We start from the raw sequence: 24503 nt of genomic DNA, 5'->3' as shown, positions 1-24503 counted from the left end.
GGGATGACAAGATTCTGATTTCCCACTTCAGTGGCCAAGCCTGTATCTCTTTAAGAACCAATGCTCTAAGGTACATACATAAACTTTTTTTTTTTAAGGATATTTAATGAAATGGGTTTCTTGTTGGAAAAAATATTTGAAGGGTGTCTTAGCATTTACTCTAATAGGATTCAACCAATACGAGTTTGCTTCAAACATACAAATACTGATTCATAGGGCTGATACTGCAATTAGAAAAACAAGCAAAGTCTACAGAGATTACAAATAGTTTTGTTATAAGAAATTAGGTATGAGGGGCACCTAGGTGGCTCAGAGGGTTAAGTCTCTGCCTTCTGCTCAGGTCATGATCCCAGGGTCCTGGGATCGAGCCCCACATCGGGCTCTCTGCTGAGCAGGGAGCCTGCTTTCCCCTCTCTCTGTGCCTGCCTCTCTGCCTACTTGGGATCTCTCTCTCTCTCTGTCAAATAAATAAATAAAATCTTAAAAAAATAAATAAAATATGAGAAATATGATGGTTTATGCTTGTCCCCAGCCATATTTTCTCTCAGACATTTCTGTTAACCCGATTTTATGAAAGCACATAGGCCAACTTGATTTGGAAAATTCTATTCAAGAGTGTGGGCACAGGACAAAGCAATGGAGAGAAGAGGGTAGAAAGTAATCGTGGTTATGAACTTTAATTTGAAGTACTCAATGAGTGGCCTAAGAATAATCAAAAATAACTAGCTAGCAATATTTAAATATAATTGCCATTTAATTAATTTATTTATTTAGTTTTAGTGAGGGGAAGCTTTTCAGAGAAAATATTAAGTCACTGACATAAAAACAATACACACAAAATCTTGCCATCTCTACTTCCACTCAAATGATTGAGGTTGATTTTTTAAAAATAGAATACATCCTTTTAAAAAGTCCAGAGTATATTTTCTGGCATTGAGAAACATTTTACTGCTTATAAGACTCACCACAATTCTCTGCTCATACAAAACATGGTTTTGAAATAAGAGTTCATTTTTTTAAAGATTTTATTTATGAGAGAGAGAAAGAGAGAGAGAGCACGCACCCATATATGCGCACACATGAGTAGGGGAGAGGCACAAGGAGAGGAAGAAGAAAGCTCTCGCTGGGAGCTTGATATGGAGCTCCATCCCAGGACCCTGAGATTGTGACCTGAGCCAAAGTCAGATGCTTAGCCGACTGAGCCACCCAGGCTCCCCAAGAGTTTATTTTCTTGAGAAAAATAAAGTGCTTATACAGAGCTAGCCAAAACAAGTCTCTACAGATTGGCTAGATTAAGTGGCTGGGAGTATTGTAACTCCAGAGTGCCTTGCAGGGGAATCCAGTAGAAAGGAATGGAGACCTTGGGCTTAGGTAATGCAGCATTACTCTTACAGTTATGGAGTTATTCCACATGTGCTATAGAAACTGATTTTGTAGCTACATCCTTGTAGGTGGAGATACTATAGTCAAATGGTGTTTCCTTTTTGACTTAAATGCTATAGAAACGTAGAAATTATACTAAAGATAAATGGCATTGGCTAATTGCTTTATTCCCCAAGTTGTGTTGGTAAGTTGAAATTATTTTTTTTAAGATTTTATATATTTATTTGAGAGAGAAAGAGAGTGAGAGTGAAAGAGAGCATGAGGAGTAGAGGGAGAGGAGGAGGGAAGAGGAGTAGAGGGAGAGGGTGTAGGAGAAGCAGACTCCCTGCTGAGCAGGGAGCCTGACTCAGGACTTGATCCCAGAAACCTAGGATCGTGAACTAAGCCGAAGGCAGATGCATAACCTACTGACCCACCCAAGCTCCAGGTAAGTTGAAATTATCTTGTAAAGATAATCATTTTTTAAATATTTCAGATAAACTCAATATTTTATGAAAACATTGATTCTTTTGAAATTTGAATTTGTTATATCCTAACATATCTTGTAAGTATGAATTCTTTTTATGTCTGGCTGAAACTAAGATTTCTTTTTTGTAATTTATAGTGGAGTTTTTGGTGTGAGCTTGGTTCTGGAGTCAACTTAAGATGTGAAAAATCACATGTAGTCAACATTGTCTTTGAAAATCCCTTAAATTGCTAATAAAATAGACTCCATGGTAAACCATATTAGCATATAATCTCCCATATGTAGGGGCCAGTGCAGTCAGTTTTCCCTTAACTTTGGACCAGATTTTGTTCTTCAAATAACATAGTTTGCTTAAGTTTAAGACCACATTGTTATAAAAATGTATATATTTAAATATTAGAATTACATTGCAATGAGGGAGATGTTCACAACACTGGGAGCTCCTGAGAACAAAATAATAGAGGAAACAATAGATAAAATCAACCAAACTATTTTTTTGTTTGTTTGTTTATCTTATATAGTACCTCTTAGTTTGCTAGGACTGCCATAACAATCACATAGGCTGGGTGGCATGCACAACAGAAATTTATATTCTCCTAATTCTAGAGGCTAGAAGTTTGTGATCAGGATATCATGGGGTTGGTTTCTTCTGAGACTTTTCTCTTTTCTTATAGATGACCCTCCTTTTTGTGTGTCTTACATGTCTTCTATCTGTGTATATATGTGTCTTAATTTCCTCTTCTTACTGGATCAGAGCCCACCCTAATGATCTCATTTAACCTTAATTACCTTTGTAAAGACCATCTCTCCAAATATAGTTGCATTCTGAGTTACGGGGAGTTAGGACTTTAATCTATGAGTCTGGGGAGGATACAATTCACCCAATAATACAATAGAATGTAATTATATTGTGTCTGATTATATTGGGCACATTTCTGATGTACTAGAAGATCAGGAAGCCTAGCAATCAAACAGGTTATTTCTGTGACCTGCGGGAAAAGGCCACCAAAGCTACTATTATCTATCTCTACCTCCATCCCCTCTACGACAAACAAACTTCCATCACCACCATCATCTCTTTCATCAAAACAACATGGCCACCATTCTACTACCATCACCATTACCACTGCCATCACCTCATCCCCACCCTATAATAACTACTCTGGATAATTCAGCCTTAAATTCTAGAAGACCTCGGATATGGGTTTGAACTGTCAGCCAAGTCAAAAAGTTTCCATGGAATAGATCAGATACATCAGAGCTTCAAATTGAATTCTAAAATAATACAGATAATAGCTCCTGGTTAGTGACAGCTTTTCTAATATGACACTAATGTCATAAATTATAAGGGAATGTACTGACAGATTTAATGACATAAAATCCAGCATCTTTGGCATGTCAGAAATACCACAAATAAAATTCAAACAATAACAAGTCTAGAGATTTTGTTTATTACAAACTTGTGAAAAAGGGTTAATTAAGTACATTTATAGGTTAGAGTAAAGCTGCCTAGTGCTACAACTTACTGATATGGAAAATCTTGGAGACAATTAGGTTTGGGAGAGAGACCAAGAATTTTATTCAGGGAGTACTAAATTTGAGTGCTTGTACAACATACGAGAGATTCTACGTAGATAATTGTATATCATATTTATGTAAAACAAAAGACATTCAGATTATTATATTTTGCTATTAAGATTTTACTTTTAATATGCCATGAAAATCTTGATTTTATATTTTTAAGATATGTTCCCAGGTGCATCTCTCAATGCTCCAAGTTTTACCATTTTGCTCCCATTTTCTTTGGGAAATGGGATTGCTCCCATTTTCTTGATCCAATGAAAGATGCTGGATATAGTTCTGTCCTCCTCTTCTTATATTATAATATTAAATATAACCTTAGTTACCATATTTCTCTATCTGATTAGAAAAAACCCTTTGCAAATATTAGAAACCTGGTTTTGAAACGTTTCTATTAGTTTTTAACCCAATCAGCATTTTGCAGGTTAAAAAAAAAAAAAGACAGCAGTTTGAACTTATACCTTACTACTTAATACATTTCTGCTGAAGGAAGGGTAAGATTGAAGAAAAGTAACTGTTCCATTTTTTCATTGGCCTCAAAAGTGTACACTGCCCAAAAGGATACATCAAAATGAAACCCAAAATGACTATTTTGAAACTTAGACAACTATCAATTTTTACCTCAAGCAGACAACGTGAACAAGAAACTGACTGTATTTGCATACAGTAACTATAATTGTATGGCTTCTTAAATCATCTAAGAAGGGTCTTACATTCAATAATCAAGAAATCATTTTTAATTAGTAGTTATTTTCACTTAAAAAGATGGTATCCCTTTTTCCACAAGTATTTCTCATGAAAGAATGTGTTTTCTTGAACAAATGTAATACATATTTGAAGCAATAACAATAGTTAGCAAAAATGTGACATTTCTGTTTACAGTTGCTCCAAAATATTTTTCAATTTCACAAAGCCATTATCCAGTGTGGCCATAAAATAGAGACTGGAGATTCTAGGTAGCAAATGTTATTTTTAAAACCAATGTTAAGTCAGAAAAATGTAAAATAGGCATGACCCTAAATTTCTGGATCTAGTAAACTAAGAATAAACACCTAAGAAAAGTTTCCTACTATTTTCTGAAAGAAATAAAGAGGTTTTTGGTTGTACAATATTCTGGTTTTTGATTGTACAATATTCTATGTGCTGTATGGATATGCAATTTAAATAGGTATATGCTGTGTTCATCTCTGCCCTATTTCCTATAGCTCTCCCTTTCCACCCCCAACAATATACTACCTTTTACCAAGTTATAGACATTAACCTAAATCATCCCACATGGTCCAAGGGAAGAGTTAACGTAATACATGGATGTAAAACATGACGGGAAAAAAGTCCTTTTCAGTCTTCTCAAAAGCAAAATATGTTTGTATTACAAGTTCCTCAGGAAACACTAATGTCTTTAACTTTTTGATAGTGTCTTTTTCCTGATACTATACTTGAATGTGGTTGTCCTAGTCAGCTAGGGCTGCTACAACAAATTACCATAGAATGCATGGGGTAGAAACAACAGAAATTTATTTCTCATAGTTCTGGAGGCTGGAAGTCCAAGATCAGGATGCCAGCATGGTTCTGGTGACAACCCTCTTCCAGATAACAGACTGATGACTTGTATCTTCACGTAGTAGAGAGAAGGTAAGAAAGTTCTCTGGGGATCCTTTTATAGAGGCACTAATCTAATTCATGAGGGCTGTACTCTCATGATCTAATCACCTCCCAAAGTCTTCACCTCCTAATACCATCCCTCTGGAGGTTAGGATTTCAACCTATGAATCCTGGGGGGACACAAACATGCAGTCCCTAGTAGTGGTTCCAGTTTCTGCAGGACTCTTCCCCCACCACTTCCACCACTTCTCCTTGAGTACCAGCTTCTGGAACTCGTCCACTTAACATCTGAATCAATATTCCTAATTTGGCTAATTTTCTGAAGTCTTTGAAGATTTTCTTGACCTGTTGGTAGCAATCCTGGAAGCAGTGAAAAATTCTGCTGACTGATATATCTCTTGTCAGCCAATGTTGGTTTCATAAAAGTTCAAGGGCAAATCCTACAGTCGTTGCAGCTGTAGCCACTGCTCAGAACTGAGGAAACCAGTTCTCACTGCCTGAGGAAGTCAACCATAACCTGACTTTCTCTTTCTAGCGCTTCCCAACAAAAAATACTTGTATAGTTGCAAACAAGCCACAAACTGGGAGAAGACATTTACAAAACATATATATGATAAAATACATCTAATGCATGCAAAATACACAAAGAACTCTTTTTTAAAGAAGATTTTATTTATTTTGAGAGAGTGTGTGCACATGAGCAGTGGGAGGGGCAGAGGCAGAGGGAGAGACAGAATCTCAAGCGGACTGGACACTGAACATGGAGCCTGACACAGGGCTCGATCTCATGACCCTGAGATCTTGGCCTGACCCAAAATCAAGAGTTAGACACTTAACTGATTGAGCCACCCTGGCACCCCTTATAGGACCCTTAAAACTCAACAATAGGAAAGCAAATAATTAAAAAGTGGGCTAAAGAGACACCTGGTAGCTCAGCCAGTTAAGAGTTTACCTTTGGTTCAGGTCATGATCCCAGGGTCTTGGGATCAAACTCCGCATCAGGGTCACTGCTCAGTGGGAAGCCTGTCTCTCCCTCTCCCTCTGCCACTTTCCCTGCTTGCACTCACTCTTTCTCTCTCTCTCTTTCTGTGTCAAATAAATAAATAAAATCTTTGGGAAAAAATAGTGGGCTAAAGATCTGAACAGACACCTCACCAAAAAGATATACAGATGGCAAATAAGCATTTGAAATGATGTTCTACACCATATGTCATTGGGGAATTACAAATTAAAGTAATGATGAGATACTACCACACATCTATCAGAACAGCAAAAGTCCAAAACACAGATAGGACCAATGTTGGTTAAGATGTGGAGAAAAAGAGACTCTCATTCATTGTTGGTAGGAATACAAAATGGTACAGCCCCTTTGGAAGACAATTTGATGGTTTCTTATAAAACTAAACATGCTCTTATTGTATGATCCAGCAATTGTACTTCTTGGTATTTACCCAATGGAGTTGAAAATTTATGTTCCCATAAAAACTTGCACAATGAATGTTTATGGCAGCTTTATTCATAATTGCCAAAAACTGAAAATAACAAAGAGGTCCTTTAGTAGGTGAGTGGATAAATAAATGGTGTTACGCTCAGAAAATAGAATATTATTCAGTACTAAGAAGAAATGAGCTTTCAACCCACAAAAAGACATAGAAAACTATGAAAACGTATTATTAAGTGAAAGATGTCAGTTTGAAAATGTTTCATGCTGTATGATTCCAACGGTATGACATTCTAGAAAAGGCAAATCTATAGAGAGAGTGAAAAGATCAGTGGTTGCCAGAGGGAAGGAGAGGGAGGAGAGATGAATAGGTAGAAAACAGAGAATTTTTCAGGCAGGGAAACTAATCTGTGTGACACTGAATGTGTGACCTCATACATTTGTCAAAACTTATAGAACAGTATAACATGGAGAAGGAACCCTAATGTAAATAAAAGAGTTTAATTAATAATAAAGACTGTATCAATATCGATTCATAAATTGTAACAAATGTACCATACCAATGCAAGAAGTTGATGGAAACCATGAATGGGGGGAGGAGAAATATAGGAACTCTCTCAATGTCTGCTCAATTTCTCTGTACACCTGAAACTAAAGCCTATTAGTAACTTTTTTAAATATTTGACAAAGTAAAAAAGTACTTTACGGCTCTCTCTCTGGGTTGTGTAAATCAGCTCATTGACATGATTTCATTGGCCTATATTCATAAGGCTAACCTGTTGCAAATGCTCTTATTGCATCTTCAAAAGGTTTTTACTGAGAGTTTCCTAATGTACCATTTGGTTTTGTTGGGCTAGTGGTGGTCACTGGCATCTCCACTGGCTTCCATGCAGGTTTCTCTTGTTCAGTTGCTCAAGGAGGTGCAGGTTCAGAATATCCTGTCCATGATGCTAGAGCAGTGGGTACAGATCAGAAGTGGGAATCCGAGCAGAAACAGCAGTTGGACTTGAGCCAGAGTCACTGGTGTGGATCAACCAACTGGAACAGTGGTCATAGGATTTGGTCGCTGGGTTGTAGCTGAAGCAGGTATTATATCAGTGTTTTGGGATTTGTCCTCAGAACCATCATGAACTTTCCCTCATTTTGATTATATTCTTTGAGGAGAGTTAACATCATTAAGAGTATCATCATCATTAAGGGCTTTGTCTACAGAAATTGGTTTTTTCCCACTGCTCTAAATGCATCATTCACCTTCAGTGTTGTTACTACAAAGCTGCAGTTAACTCCACTGGATCTAGTTGCTTGCACTACACTGAATTCTAGAACCAAAGTCCTGACTGAGGCTGGAGCCCCCAGTCCATATCACATTCCTGGAGGCAACCCTCCCAACTCCCCACGTCACAGTACATTATTCAGATCTCTAGAAAGCTCTCCTCTCAGACCCCCTGCTGCACACAGCCCAAACTGTCTCTTAAATGGCAATAGAATCAGTATTTCTTGGTTTGAAAAGAAAAAAAGGAAGAAAAAAATTCCCCATTAGTATGTTAGTTTTCATCCCCTTAAAATAAGAGAGATTTTCAATTAGAGAGGCATAATTCACACTGGAGAAATTATATCATACCATATTTTATTACTTTTTTAAGATTTTATTTATTTATTTGACAGAGATCACAAGTAGGCAGAGAGGCAGGCAGAAAGAGAGAGAGAGAGGAGGAAGCAGGCTCCCTACTGAGCAGAGAGTCTGATGTAGGGCTCGATCCCAGGACCCTGAGATCATGACCTGAGCCAAAGGCAGAGGCTTAACCCAATGAGCCACCCAGGCACCCCAATCATACCATATTTTAAAAACAAATTTTAACTATTAAAAGTGGTTTTAAAATCACCTTTCTGTTTTTTGGCATTTAGCAGCTGGGAAATAATAATACCCAAATGCATACACAATGGAGGCTTAGGGAAGAACAGATCCAATCAGTTTAGTTTTAGCCAACCTATGTGTAAGTTACTTGTAGATATCCACATGGGGTTGTTGAGTAGGTAGACATTAATTTTAAAATGGTTTCCCAGATGGCATGAAAGTCATGGAACTAAATGGCATTACCTAGAAGTGAATGTATAGAGACAGAAAAAAAAAATTATTTGGGAAAGACCAACTTAGAGATTTTCAAGACAAAACCAGATCTTATGAAGTTGCCTGGTAAGAAGTGGCCAATGAGAGAGATGTCAATCTATCTCCAAGAAGAGTCCTTGGCAAGGAGTAAAGGAAGTGTTTCAAGTAAGAAAGGATAATCATTTGTGTCAAAAGCTACAAAATCATTTGTGTAAGCCAAAAGGTGCTTTTAGGTAAGGCAACAACAGGACTGAGAATTGACTTGGATTTGGCTACATGGAAGTCACTGGTGACTTTGAACAAACAGTTCTTGTGGAGGGAAAGAGAAGCAGATTTGGAGTAGATTCAAGGAAGTGTGGGAAAACAGGAAGCATAGAGAACGTGTACAGGCAATTGTATTTAAATGGTTACACAGCAAAGGGAAGCAGGGAAATGGAAAATGGACCTGAAGGAGATGTGAAATCAAGGGGAGTTTACTGTCCTTTTGTTATTGTTGATGGAGGAGGGAGGGGACATTTGCAGGCATGAAGTCTTTGAGCAGGGGAGCGGTGATGAGAGTCAGTACACCAGAGGAGTTGACTTCAGGGCAAAGTACTACCCATCATATTCAACCACAGGAGGAATAAAAGATATATGATTACAGATGCAGGCTAGCAGATGGATAAGAAACAAGACCATCAGTTAAGAATGAGAAAGCGGGATGAGGTGTTGAAGGCTTTTATAGAGAAGAGACTATGCATAATAGCTATGGGAGAGAGAGAGACTGAACTGACTCACAGATATCCCACAAACTCTCCTCTTAGGCAAGTCACATACCTGTCTAGAGGATTCTCAGACAGAGAAAATAATTTGGGGACTTTTTGTAGAATTTACTTTCATTAGAAAAATGTGAGAAGTCCCAATTCATTTTCATTCTTCACGAGTTCTATCCAAAAGTTCTAAGCTCCAAAATTTTCTTTCTTCCTTGTCCTACAGAATTTCGGGGTGGTTGTTTACTTCAACTAAGAATACAGCACCATTTAAATTTATTTCTCTTTAAATCTGTCCTTATAGAGCAACTCAAAAAACCAGAAACCTTGAAGGTGAGTCATAGAAGGACACTGTTTCCCAGGACTAACTGATTAAAACCACAGTCTTAATCAAAGTATCCCATCTCTGATCTACAACTGTCCTGGCATATGACACAAGGTATCATCTTATCAGAGGACCATTCCAATGAGGAAATGTTTCCTATAATATGCCAAAATAATGATTATTTAAACTTGGAGAATATTGCTGATTTGCTAAAATATCTGTCAGTGACCACCTAACACGAAAAAAAAAAGACAAAAATAAAACTTTGTTTGTAATGTCAGGAAGAAAAAATACCTTTTTCCTTCTATCTTTCTAGGTTCTTGGCTGAATCTCATAACAAAAGTCAGGTTAACAAGAGAAAATCATATAAATTTGTTTACTATAAGTTTTATATGACACAGGAGCCTTCAAAAGAAAGTGAAGATCTGGGGCACTTGGGTGGCTCATTTGGTTAAGTGTCAGACTCTTGATTTCAAGTCAGGTCATGATCTCAGGGTGGTGGGATTGAATCCCATGTCAGGCTCTGCGCTCAGCAGGGAGCCTGCTTGAGATTCTCTCTCTCCCTCTCCTTCTGACCCTCCCCACTCTGCATTCTCTGTCTCTCTCTTTCTCTCTCTCTCAAAATAAATAAATAAACCTTAAAGAAGAAGAAGAGGAAGAAGAAAAGGAAGAAGGAAAAGGAGAAGGAGAGGGAAATGGAGGGAGAGAGAGAGGGAAAAGACTTCTTCAGAGCCTTATCCCAGCTGGCAGAAGGGAATTCCCTCCCCTCCACCCACCTCCAGCCTTCCTGTTTCACCTCAAAAGGCAAAAACAAAACCAGAACTCCCCCGCCAAACATAGTTAACAGGAGTCAGGACATCAAGGAAGTAGATACATATATCTTTAGCCATGGAAGGGAGTCCAGGGTGGTAGGTAGGAGAAGATCTACCACTAGAGAAAAACTTGTGGAGGTCACAGTCCAAGGACAAAGGCCAACTAAAATGCTGAAATTTAAATCTGAATTCCCCTCATCCTCATCACACCACCACACCAGCAGGGTTCCATTCTAACAGTGCAAGACAGCTGTAAGTTCTGCAAGGAACAGGCTTTTTCTGAGGTGGCATACTTAGGGAAGCCCAGTGCCAAGTGGGAAAATAAAACACAGACCCTAGAGGAATTTGAAGCTTCTGGCATCTATAGCGATGGCAAAAATTAACATAAAGCCTCACACTAATGTCTTATTTACCTCAGTTTTAATTATTCATGCATATCATTTTCACCTTTCAACAAAAAATTACAAGGCCTACCATAGGCAAGAAAAAACACAGTCTAAAATGACGGGTACCTGGGTGCCTCCATCAGGTAAGCATCTGACTCTTGATTTCACCTCAGGTCGTGATCTCAGGGTCCTGAGTTGGACACTGAATCCTGAGTTGGGCTTTGCACTCAGCGAGGAGTCTGATTCTCTCCTTCTCCCTCTTCCTCTGCCCTTCCTCCCCAGTCACACCCTCCAATCAATCAATTCATCTTCAAAATGACAAAGCAAATGTTAGAACCAGCTTCAGATGTGACACAGCCATAGGGATTATCATTCAGAGAATTAGCTTTTCTGCTGTCCAGAGAGGTCCACAGAGCATTGTCTGGTTCCCATTGTAACTTAAAGGGAAACTTTCATAGTGTCTGGAGCCTTGATGTCCTGCAAATGAAGGGGGGAGGATGTCCTCAAATTCCTTACAGCAGGAACCCATTCAGTTGGCACTGATTTTGAGTTCCAAATGAAACAGTACATCCACAAAAGGAAAGCTGATGGCATCTGTATCATCTGAAGAGAACCTGAGAGAAACTTCTGCTGACGGTTCATGCCACTGTTGCCATTGAAAACCCAGCTGACGGCAATGTCCTATTGCCTGAGAATATGGGCCAGAAGGCTGTACTGCCATTGGAGCCAATCCTATCACTGGTCACTTCCTTCTGGAACCTGGAACCAGATCAGGCAGTCTTCTGGGAACTAAAACTTCTGGTAATAACTGACCCCAGGGCTGATGACCAGCCTCTCACAGAAAGGTCTTATGTTAACCTGCCGACCACCGCTCAGTGTATCACAGACTCTCCTCTGCGCAGTGACACTGCCTTCCTGTGCAACAAGGGAGCTCACTCAGTGGGTCTGACACGGTGGCAACTGGCCAAAGAAGTTCTGCACATGCGCAGCACCATCTGTGAACCTCCATAGAGGGTCAGGTCTAATTTCTCCTTTTACAATCCTGAAAAGAGATTGTAAAGGAAAAGCAAAAGGGCACCTGGGTGGCTGTTGGTCAAATGTCAGACTCCTGGTTTTGGCTCAGGTCATGATCTCATGGGTCGTGAGATTGAGCCCCTGTGAGGGCCTCTGCTCAGCAGGGTGTCAACTTGAATATTTCTCCCTCTGCCCCTCCCCCCACTCATGTGCTCACTTTCTCTCTCTCTCTCAAATAAATAAATAAATAAATAAATAAATCTTATTTAAAAAAAAAAAAGGAAGAGCAGATCACTGCTGAGAAGGCTATGTGACTAAGAAGGAATTTCAGGGTGAATGGACTGCTCCAGCTCCTAAGTTCATTGCTCCTCAGCCCAAGGTCACAGGCTGGTCTGACAGCCTGCAGGTGTCCTCTGTGCCTACACAGCAGTTATCCACTGAAGACTGAAGCTCTCAGCCTGCCACTGAATTAGTCTGCAGCTCCCACTGCTCTGGCCACTCAATGGGTAAGAACAACCACTGAGGGGTCTTAAGTTGTTCATCCACAGACTCTCAAGTGGAAAATGGAAATAAGGTTGACAGAAAATAAAGTTTCTTTAAAAAATTCTTTAATAAAATAAAATAACTAATTAATATTGTAGCAGGCCTAATGGAAAAAGTGGACCATATGCAAGAAGGTAGAGGTCATATAAGCAGAGAGAGGGCAAATCTAAGAATGAATAAAAAAAGAAATTCAAGATATCAAAAACACCATAAAATAATTGAAGAATGTCTGCTATGGGCTCATCGGTAGACATGACATGACCAAGGAAAGAATGAGTGAGCTTGAAGATAGATCAATAGAAATAACTGAAAGAATCTAAGGGTTAAAAGAGACATTAAAAACTGTCTAGTGTATTTACTCACTTTTCCTTCTGAAAAATTGGATTAAAAATACATTCTCTTTTCTGATGGGATGTCAATGATGTCAACAATCATTTAACTCTTGCCACCAAGACTTTTGCAAATAGAAGCATATAATTTAACAGAACTAGCTTAGGTGAAACAACTTTAGGCATTTAAATAACACTTGCCTCTAAAATGCAGTGCAATATACAAATTATAGGCAGTTATGGTTTAATTAAGAGAATTCAAACAGGATCCTACATTTTTTCCACTATTGTACAGCATCCTGACCACATTTCTTTAACATATTTGCGTTGTCATTCTTTGACTAAATGCCCTACATTCTTTATGCTATAGCTTTTACACTTGTCTACTGCTACTTTGATCTTTTCTAGAATTAAGTATCGGTTGTCAAACACTGAAATTAAAAGCTCTTATTAATGGCCTTGTCTCTTTGGATTTTAGTATTTAACATCCCTTTGGTCAGTGTTCAATTTCAGTTCGGCTGTTGCTGTTTGCACATTTTCATAATTTGTTTCCAGAGATTCATTATGTTGAAACATTGAAGGTCAAGTTGCTGCTAAATGGATTTTTTAATATACATTGTAATGTCACAAGAAGAATAGTGTAACAGTTTGAGATTATTAGCTTTACCTACTTTCATTGACTGAAATTGGAATTTGAGCTCATATTTACATATTTCACATGCTCGTATTTCATTTCTCATATGTGTAAAATTCTGTGCTGGTGTTGAGGTGGCTAAGAGACTGCCTGTCTTCAAGGCATGATTAGGCTATAACTGTATATTAGAATTACTTTGGAAGCTTTTAAAACATTCTGTCATTTAGGCCTGTTTGATGTGGGGCCTCTTTGCGTTGGGGTTTAAGTACTGATATTTTCAAGAGTTCCCCTAAATAATTTTAGTGTGTAATCAAGTTTAAAATTATTGAACAATATAGTAAGAGAAATATCATGCAGATAGATTTGAAAGTGATAGATAAGAAAGTTGCATGCACACACATACACACACTTGTGAGATTTCAGAGGACAAGGAGTTCATTTCCAATGGAGAAATCAGCAATAAGTGTTTCTGAGCATAAAGGACTGTAAAGATTTTGGAGAGTACTACCTAAGTAGAGATGCATGTCTGGCAGGAGGGCACTATGACTGAAAGAAGGCAAAGAAATGTACTTGACAATGACCTTTTTGGATGATGTAGAATAAAGGTGGTTTCAGAAGAGAATACTGCAATGAATTGTTGAGACAGAGATCTCAAACTGAGGAGGCATTAAAAATTTCAGGGTGAATTTCGGATTGCTATCATTATAAGTTATTTCTTAAATGGATTTTTTTTTTGGTATTATTTAAGTGTGCAGAAACATAAATCCATGATCCTGTTACCTAGCTCAAGAATTAAACATTATCAATGCATTTAAAATCTGGGTGCTTCCTTCCCTGATAATAACCCTTCACAGAGATAATTATCATCCTGAATTTGGTGTTTATGATTGTCATGCCTTTCTTAACACTTTAGAACACAAATGCTTATGTTCCTAAACAAAATATATTTTCCAGTTAAAAAATACATTATAAAGTATGGAAGAGAATAAATATGGCATAATGAAAAAGGTGTTTCAGGATATTGGGTCCAGTAGCAATATAGAGGAATCATGAAGGGAGGACTGGTTTCTGGGAGTGTAGCTGTTGTTTCATGGAATTAGTGATTCGGTCCCTGTGGACCATTCTCTCATTGCGAGAGCACTCTCCTCCCTAGCCTTCTCCTGTACCTCCTTTTTGACTTTTTTCCTACCTCTCCCTTCTTTCTCGGTCTCTTCCATGGCCTCCATTTTTTGTCTACTTCCTTTAGCTCTTTGTTGGGTAGACTTTCAGGTCCATAGTACCAAAATTCCGATGACTTCCAAGTTTGTTTGGTCAACATGTGTGCCTCCTCAGCTCCAGGCCTGGATTGCTAATTGCCTGTGGTTACCAAGCTCCACAGCCATTTCCATCATGTCCAAAATCAATCTTAGTGACATCTTACTCTCCTCTTGTTTTATCCATCCCCTTTTTAATGTATTTCCTTTCCCTTTACTTTCATCTCTGCAAATGATCCCCAAGATTTGTCTTCTTACTCAAGCTAGAAAACTGGGAACCTTTCCCACACTACTCCCTAAACATCAGTTGTGCCTACTAATTAATGCCACATCTTGCTAGGTCAAACTCCTTAATCATGCTTGTATTGTCTCCCTCCCCAATTCTCTCCACTGCCCTAATCTCAGGGTCTTTTGTCACTTTTCTACTCTGTTATGTATGGGTCTGTAAACTTATCTCCCCAGCCCTCATTTTGTCCAAGTCCTACTATCTATCTCTCATTTGCTCTCAGCATGATTTTCTTAAACACAAATCTGCTTACTTTCCACTCCAGGTGAGAAAAACAAAACCAAAACAAAACAAAAGAACAACTCCTCTAGCTTCTACAGAGGCTTCCCATTTTGTTCTTTTGAGCCCTAATTAAGGTTCTACAGAGTTGACTCAAAGACAACCAGTAGTACCAAGTTAGGGCAGATGAATCTTTTGGGGGAGACATAGAAGAGTGGGGTTCAAAAGCAAATGTCCTTTTACTCCTCCTATCCCCCTATTCTGCTGCTAAGTAATTCATTCACCAAATATTTGTATTTGATCAATTTCATTTGTAAAACTTTGCAAGTTTAAGGTGTACACTGTACTACTTTGACATACTTATATATTGTAATTTGATTGTCATTTAAGCAGTATTTATCACATTATATCATTATGTACAGAATTATTGACTAATTCACTAGACTGTCTATTAGATTTCTATGGCTTATTTACTACTCACTACAACACTGTACCCTTAAATACCATCAATTTTACCCCCCCACACACAACTCTCTTCCTGGTAACCAATATTTTATTCTTCTACTGTGTATGTATATCACATCTTCTTTTATCCATTCTTCTGTTAATGGCCATCTGAGTTGTTTCCATAGCTTGGTTACCATTCACCAAATATTTATTGACACCTACCATGTGCCAGATACTCTTCTCTGTGCTATTTGTATTAACTCTTTTAACTTTTGCAACAACTGATGGATGCAGGTAATAGTATTATCCCCATTTTGCAGATAAGAAAACAGTTAGTATCAAGTTACCCAAGATATAGTTTGGTGCAACCCAGAATGAGGACTTGAACATAGGAAAATTGACTCTAGAATTTTCTCATCCAAAGTGAGATTCTTGGACTACCAGAATCGTATCACTGGTATTATTCTTAGAAATGCAGATCCTGTGCCCCCATTCTAGTCTTACTCATAGGAATTTGACTTCTTATAAGGTTCCCAGGTGATGTGCAGGTTCATTTGTGATTGAAAAGCACTGTTTTGAGTCTGGGTTTTTAACCCTTACATTGCCCCTCTGTATCAAAAGTTCACTCCTGCCTTCTTCTTCAAATATATCAGTTAGTTCTTTTCAGGGTCCTCACAAAAACAAAAATAACAATCCCAAAACCTTGCCTTTTTCACTGAAGGGTTGAGAGCAAGATGAATGTTATGTATGTAGGCTCCGAAGACGAGCCCCCTGGAGCTGAGCCAAGCCTCCTCCTTCAATGGCCTCTTCTTCATGTGTCCTCAATCTGACATCGGATACTCTCAACAAAGTTAAGATGGGAAATTAAGAAGCTGGAACTTTTCTGGCCAGGGGAAATATGAGCCCATACTATTATTAGTTATTATTCCAATCAGTTCTTGGTGTAGGTGAATTTTGTAGCTCCTGAAGAGGATCTGAATAACTGATGTTCAAAACAACCTCTGGTTGTCCGCAGTTGGTATGAATTCAGTACCACGTGCTTAACCAAGCAGGATGAAGAAGTAAAAGCAGCTACAACTTGGAATCCAAGTAGCAAGTAAAGCTTAGGATCAGATGGTCTTATAACCTTAATTGACAACACAACCTTAACAGTTCATCAAAGTGACATGGATCTTCTAAGTTAATGTGGCAGGAAGGGTAAGCTTCAGAATAAACTCTGTATCACTCAGTCTTCCAAAACTCACTAATGGAGGCTTCTTGGCCAGTCTCACCCTTGGCTCCTTATCTACCTGGAAACTGTTTTCAGCATGTTGTTGGATCTCTTACAAAACACTCAAAACCCCGTCAAGCCGTAATAATAAATGGATGGTTTGCTAAGGTTGTGCAGAGAGAGGGAGAATGTGTCATATTACACAACACCCTGCAGAAACTTTTTTTTTTTTTAAGATTTTATTTATTTATCTGACAGAGAGACACACAGTGAGAGAGGGAACACAAGCAGGGGGAGTGAGAAAGGGAGAAGCAGGCTCTGCGCAGAGCAGAGGGCCCGATGCAGCACTCCATCCCAGGACCCCGGGATCATGAGCCCAGCTGAAGGCCCATGCTTAACACATGAGCCACACTGGTGCCCCCACCGTGCAGAAACTTAAGCAAAATCTTCATTAGACATAAGGCTCTTTATGTTTTTCTTTCTCAAAGGCTTCCTTCCCAATCTAATTAGGTTTTCCCCCCTTTTCTTTCATTCCTCCTTCTTCTTTCACACAGTATCTAGTAAGCTTCTGTTTTTTTGCTCACATCAACTGCAATCCCAAGTTTAAATAACTCAAGCAAAACATAAACTGGAGCATTCAAAAAAGTAATGCATTTCCTACCTGACCTCACTAGCCACTGCATCCACCCTTGTTCTGGGGACCCTTTCAAACAAAAGCAAGTTTCCTCCCAGGTGGGGGTAGAGGTGTCTAAAATAACAATAGACACCTTCTCCATATGGCTACACTCTCTTCTCTCACAGCACTTCTTCATGTTTTTTATAGAACTAAGAATAAAAGCCTTTATCCTGTTGGCAAAGGGCTGGGTGGACATGCCATCTTCAATGTTCAAAAGACAAGGTGTCTGCTCTTTGAATGTATGTATTTATATGGCAAGCATTTGAAACAGACCTTTGTTTCCCTACAGTAACTCTGGGCATCTCACACTCAATCAGAGAGTCCTCACTTACGTATAACTTTATACATTGGCTTTCCACATGATATTTCCTAGGAAAAGGAGCTCCAATTCTAGAAGTAATTCTTAAAGTATTGAAAACAAGTAATAGACAATGTAGTGTCTTACAAGCTCAACCTTCTTTGCACGGTGAAGGACTCTGCATTACCTGGCCTCTACCAGCCTTCCCAGCCTTCTCCCACCATGCTTCATGCTGTCAACCAGCACTCTTGGGGTTCCAAGAAGTACCAGATGCATCAAGTTTCTATGCTTTTGCTTTTGCTGTTCTGTCCTTTCACGCAGGAATGCTTACCTCCATTTGGAGTACAATTTGTGTCAGTGCTGTTATGAAGACCTTATTATCTTCTTCTGTTTTGGCTTCTGTAACAAAGTCATGGACTGGGTGGCCTAAACAACAGAGGTTTATTTAATATTCTTCTCAAGGCTGGAAGCTCAAGATCAGAGTGACAGCATGATCAAGTTCTGAGGAGAGCCTTCTTCTGGGTTCAAACTGCTGACTTCTCATTGTATCCTATGGTTGAAAGAGGGTGACAGAGCTCTCTGAGCTCTCTTATACAGGAGTGTGTAAGAGCACTAATCCTGGGTGCCTGGGTGGCTCAGTGGGTTAAGCCTCTGCCTCTGGCTCAGGTCATGATCTCAGGGTCCTGGAATCAAGCCCTGCATAGGGCTCTTTGCTCAGTGGGGAGCCTTCTTCCCTCTCTCTCTTTGCCTGCCTCTCTGCTTACTTGCGATCATTCTCTCTGTCAAATAAGTAAAATCTAAAAAAAAAAAAAAAAAAAAAAGCACTAATCCATGCATGAGGTGTAATTCCTTCATGAGGGTTCTGCCCTCACAACCTAATCACTTCCCAAAGGTCCCTACTTCCTAAGAGGAGGAGGATTAGGATATTAACATAAGAATTTTGTTGGGGGACACCAGTCCACTACATTGGTTTTCCCCATTTGAAGGGATCACACCTGCTTTATTGCCCAGAACGTACTCATTTCATTGCACCTATCCTCACTTTGTGTTTACCTGTGTTTTGTCTCTAGTAGAAGAGGTTTTTGAGGGCAAGGACTGTTGTCCTTATTTGTTCTTGAATCCCAACCACTGCCTGGCTGATGTAAATATCCTTTGACTCTTTGGATGAATATTCATTTGAATGTTTATTTCCAAACTTAAATAACAGCTGGCTTTGATGAAAGAAAAGTAGCCTAGGTGTATAGTCTGCATTAAGGAAGGCATAATTCTGCTTGAGAAAAGTTGGTATGTCATGGGCTCTTTTTTCCCCACTCCTGTATTCTATCTTTAAAGTGTCCTCGGTAAGTAGAGAACCTTAATAGTTTAGTCAGAACTAGCACCAATAGTGTATTACAGGATAAATGTGTGATTTTCAACTACTTCATAAAGACTGAGATAGCTCTCTAAAGTCTTGGAAAACAAACAAACAAACAAATGAATCCCAATCTGAAAAAATTTTCCTGAAAGTCTCCACTCTGTTGACAGATAGACTCGTTCTTAATTAGGAATGATTCCATCTATCTCCAGCTATAGTATCGACTTATTAAAAAAATAAACTTAACTTCCCCACTATCAGAGTGCTTATAAAATTGGCCTATATATGTATAACCATAATTAGCTGGTAGCTGTCTTCTAGAAGTGTCATTCATATTCTAATATAGTATCAAAAAGGGCAATATTTCCCCTGTATTACAAAAATCAATTAGAACTTTAAAAATATGGTTAAGATGCCAGGAAAAACTGATAACAAGAAAAACTTCTAAAGTAATTCCCATCCTAAAGAATTGGACATACATTTGTGTTTGAACACATATCACTAAAAAGAAATGCCTCCTAGCACAAGAATATTGTGAAAAATTATCACTATCTTTTAAAAGTGAGAGTAGCCTAAATTAAGGTGATAAATTAATGCAGAACAGCGACTTATACCCTGGAATTAGCATAGACCTGAATTAAAACTTTGAGATTGTTAGAATTCTTTTTCAATTGTGGTGAAATGGGAAAAATCTATTTCTAGGCCTGTGATTTATTCATATTCGTTGTATGACTCACATTTATGATTAAATTTGAGGAACTGGCTGGTTAATCATCAAGGTACAAAAAGAAGGAAAAAAATCTGTTGATCACCTTAAGAATAAAATTAGTAAAAAAAAAAAACAAAATTAGATTATGATGTGGAAAATGAGCAACTACCAATATGCTATTTTTTTCCAGAACATGAAAGGAAGTGATTTAACTTTATAAATCCAAAAATGTTGCTTGTGTCACACAATATAGGCAGAATATACTTGCTTAAATGTCAACTTTATGTTCAGGAAGAACCAAAATATCAAAAAATAAAAATAAGATATCTGAAAAATCTTTATACCTCCAGGGAGAAGACAACAATTCCCAACCATGTACATTTTACTTGCATTCCCCAACCACCTAGTTTAAGAAGGAGAAAGTATACTAAGTTTTTATTTAGCTGAGTTCAGGACTAAGAATATGTAAAATTCCCTGAATTTTTAGTTATCACTCTACATTTAGTTTATATAGTTTATTTTTGGCTTTGAGAACATCCCCAAGTGCAACTTCTTGTCATTGTTTTCTTTTTGTCAGTTGTCCCCAAAGAGAATATCAATATTGAAACTCAGAAACCAATTTCAATTTGTTTTAGTGCAAGTCTAGTATCAGAGAGGTTTTCTTTTTAATATTTAAACACATCAATAAATATTTAAACAGCAAAGTACTTGTGCTGTGTAAATTCTAACTAAAGTAAGATGGAAGCTATTTTGCTGTTCCAATGTTACTAATCATAAATTGGGGATTCTCAACTTTTGAGTGTGTGTGTGTGTGTGTGTGTGTGTGTGTGATTTTTGCAGTCTATTCAATGTAAAATATTTTCCATATTAACTTTCGTCCAAGTTGAGCAAACAATATAACTAGCTGGAAAATTAAAGTGACTTTTCTTAAAACTTTTGTTTAGCTCTATGTTCTTGAACAGAACACAAATTTCAAAAGGAAAGTAAAATCCTTTTCATGTCCAAATTTGTAGTCATTCTTATTTAGTCTGCTTGTATTTTTCTTTTGCTTATTTTTAATAAATTAATATTTCACCATCAAGCATATAACTTAGAGTCTTTAGAGAATAAAAATTTGCAAACAAAATCCTTTGCAATTCTGTAAACTGTTCAGATAAATATCAAAAGTAATAAGAAGGCTAAAATTTTATGAAGGATAGTTATTATCTAGGTCTTTAGGACCAAAGTCCCAGTGTACCAGCCAGTCCTGTAAGAATTCCTTACTTTAAACGACTCATAAAACAAATTACAAACTTAGATTGGTAGGTAACAATAAAAAGAATGTGGATTAGATGGGTTTAATGAAATCAGTGTGATTCTATTATAGAAATGCCCCCATTGAATGTTGGAAGAGCCTAGTGCCCACTGAAGATTTTTGCCAGCATCTTCGGTCTATTGAAATGCTTTGAAAGTATGTGTGTTGTTTTTTTTTTTTTTTTCCTCATTATCTATATCACCCATCCCCCACCCACATCCCCTCTGGCAACCACCAGACCTAATCACATGGGCCCTGTTCTAGAGGGTTAGAGCCTCTCTCTTCCCTTCCGGTCTTGAAGAAGAAAACCCTCAGCACAGCTAAAGTTTCATGAAAACAAATTCTGCTAACAGCCGTGGGAACTTGGTTGAGGACGTCAAACCCAGTGGAGACCCCAGCCCTGGTCATTCCTTGCTTGCAGCTGTGTGAGACCCTGAGCAGGGGGTCCAAGGAAGCCGGCCTAGACTCCTCACTCACAGGAAATGTGAGATAATACAATGAGTTATTTTAAGCCTCTGAGTTTGTGGTAATTTATGATGCAGGGTAGGAAATTAATGTGCAAGCCTCTGGAATAGCATAGGTAACTGTGAAAGCTTTGTATCATTATATTTTTATATGTCTATATTTTCATACACTTCTTGAGAGCTGCACTCCTTTTTGGTTCTCTTTGTGTTTTAGTTCACTTAGACACAAGCATTCCTTGAATATTCTTTGAATGGACTAATTAGTGGATGAATTCCTTCATGTAGTATCCTGGTTCTTTTTATGTCCAACCCTGCTAGGAAACTGCTCTTTACTTCTACTTTTATTCCTTCCTCTGACTGTTCCAACAGCGGAATGAGTTGTATCCATTAACCAGCTATGTTTTGGTTATAATTAGCAAGCATCGGAATTGCAAAGTCTAGTGAAAGTGTACCCCCTTGGGTTTAGGGCTCCATATGAGCTACTCAAATTAATGTATCTTTCTGCATATTCAACCATAAAGACATCCTTCCTTTGGGATGCCATCACCTGTCATTTATCAATTGTTAGGAAATTCTTAAAATGTGTTTCTCATAGAAATTTTCCAATTAGAAGTACTATAAAATGCAATTACATTATACATTGTTACTTAGGAAAAACCGGGCCAGTCAGGGCTCCTTGTTATAAGTGACAGAAATCAATTCTGCCGTTAAGAAAAAAGTGTGTTGGAAACCTACTTGGCAGCTGACGGAATAAAATGTAGCAGAGAGAATTCAGCTTGGAAAATGCATGAGAACAAAGGTGTGAGGAAGGTTAGAACTCCGGTTAAAGAGATGACATTCAAGCAAGTGCAGTGTGTTGCTATGTCCTTAGATTGATATGAGACACCACTCATGAACCCCTCATGAATGGGGCTTTACCCCACTCCCATTAGAAAGGGTTCTAAATTATCTCTTTTTTTGTCTCACTACCTAGAGATTCAGTGAGCTTGGGGGACCATCTAATTGGCAGAGTTCATTCTGTGGCTTTCAGAGAGCAAGTGTCTGGCATTTTTGGTTTCTGTGGCAGTATGGAGAACCCTACGTCTCATCAAGACACAATAGTCATTTGCCCAAACATGGGGTTCAGAGAGTGGGCTGCATTTATCCCAAAACATAACCTTATATGCAATACAAAGTGTTGGCATTTTCAAGAAGTAGGCTTAGTTTGATTGTGTTGTTGATAAAAATGTGAAGCAGATATGAGTTGCAAGAAAGGCTTGAAATAAAGCCAGAGAATTTTATTTTACTTTACTTTATTTACTTAAGTAGGCTTCACACCCAACATGGAGCCCAACGTGGGACTTGAACTCACGACTCTGAGATCAAGATGTGACCCAAGATCAAGAGTTGCATGCTTAACCAACTGAGTGCCCCCCCAACCCCGTGCCCCTAAACTCAGAGAATTTTAAAACATAACAGTAAGATTATTTACTCAATATATATACTCAACTCTATGGCCACTTTTTGCAGTAGTTACATAAAGAAAGAGATAACCAAAATGGTTTGGGAGACTTCCTGTCTTCCCAGAAGTTGTAATTCATATACACAGTTGTGGATGATTCCATTTAATTGAAACAATGGTTCTGTAATGTTCGAGAAGTATGATTGCCATTCTTGAGGGTATCCCCACCCTCTGTCCATGTCCCTTACTCAGCAGCCTGTTGTAGAGTCTCTGTCAACAAGATTTTCTGCTCATCATATGCAAGTAATTGGATCAAAAAACAAAATACAACAGGTTTTCAATGATCTTTTACTTCAAATTTCTGTGAGGGAAAGGTTAGTTTTTTAGTAGCTAGGACCTTAGGATCCTGCTGTCAATTACTTCTACTTCATTCTTTTTCACAACATCTATATCAAATGTCACCCGGGTAAAACCATTTCTCCTTCGTCTGACTTCCAGTAATTTGTAAATAAATTTGCTTATTAACATCTAGTATTCTGTTATCTATATTCCTGATTTTCTCATCAGATTGTGAACTGTGTCAGAGTTAAGACAATTTAGCAAGAGTTAGTTTAATCCTATTCCTAGTTTCCACATTACTTTATACACTGTGTCTCTGTGTTTGTAGCTTAGCTGACTCCCCATCAGGCTACACGCTTTTTGGGGGTAGAGATTGTTTTCTTTTTGTCTTTGTCCATGGTACTGAAATTCTAAAGAGCCAATAGGGTGGGATCATTCGTTTGTCTTAAGGGTACTTGTCATAAACAATATGTGTATACTAAACTCCTATTTATTTGGCAAAATTATCATACTTTTGAAAGTCCAGTGAAACTTTTGTGTGTATGTATGTGTGTTTCTGGTTTTTAGAAGTTAATCCTAACATGTCATGTGAAAGACAGCATTACATCACCTACTCTTTGAAGATGGAAAAAGAAAATAAATTTGAGGATTGAGAACAAGCCCTTAGTAAAAGAGAGCATATCATCTTCACCTGTTATTGCTCTCCTGACAAAGATCTGCATAACTGAGTGCTAAATGAGTACCCACAATGTGCCTTTTTAAATTCATTTTGAATAGTGTTGGCAAATGAGGCAATGTTGCAAAATATATTACCCTGAGCTAAGACCCTGGGACAGGAATTAAAAGGCCTGATGTCTTAATTTTTTAATTCAATAAATATTTGCTGACATATTATGCTAGGTAGGAGTTTTAACACAACCGTATACTTGCTGTGTACTGTTGGTAAGTCACCTAACCACGCTGAGACTAAGTTTTCACGTTCATAAAATGAATATAATGTGGGTCCTGCAGTGTCTCATTGCATAATTAGTGAGAGACATACTGTATATTCAAGTGCCTTATATGTGATAGAATATTTAAATGCAAACTTATATTTGTTGTATTTGTTATAACACATAAATAGTATAGTAACATATTATAT

At 38.0% G+C, this 24503-nt stretch overlaps 1 long non-coding RNA gene across 2 annotated transcripts; it reads left to right on the top strand.

Annotated features, from left to right (window-relative positions):
• LOC125103907 (uncharacterized) lies at positions 1-24195 on the top strand. Of its 2 annotated transcripts, XR_007128536.1 has the most exons (5): positions 1-70; positions 1747-1810; positions 4958-5062; positions 9634-9662; positions 23930-24195. It is a non-coding gene; the product is annotated as an uncharacterized LOC125103907 (long non-coding RNA). The 2 variants fall into 2 exon arrangements; XR_007128537.1 differs by lacking the exon at positions 9634-9662.
• The last annotated feature ends 308 nt before the right edge of the window (positions 24196-24503 follow it).

Source organism: Lutra lutra, chromosome 1 (assembly GCF_902655055.1).
Source record: "Lutra lutra chromosome 1, mLutLut1.2, whole genome shotgun sequence".
Lineage (NCBI taxonomy): Eukaryota > Metazoa > Chordata > Mammalia > Carnivora > Mustelidae > Lutra > Lutra lutra.
The sequence above is the reverse complement of the archived record's forward strand: the minus strand, read 5'-3'. Positions and strand labels throughout refer to the sequence as shown.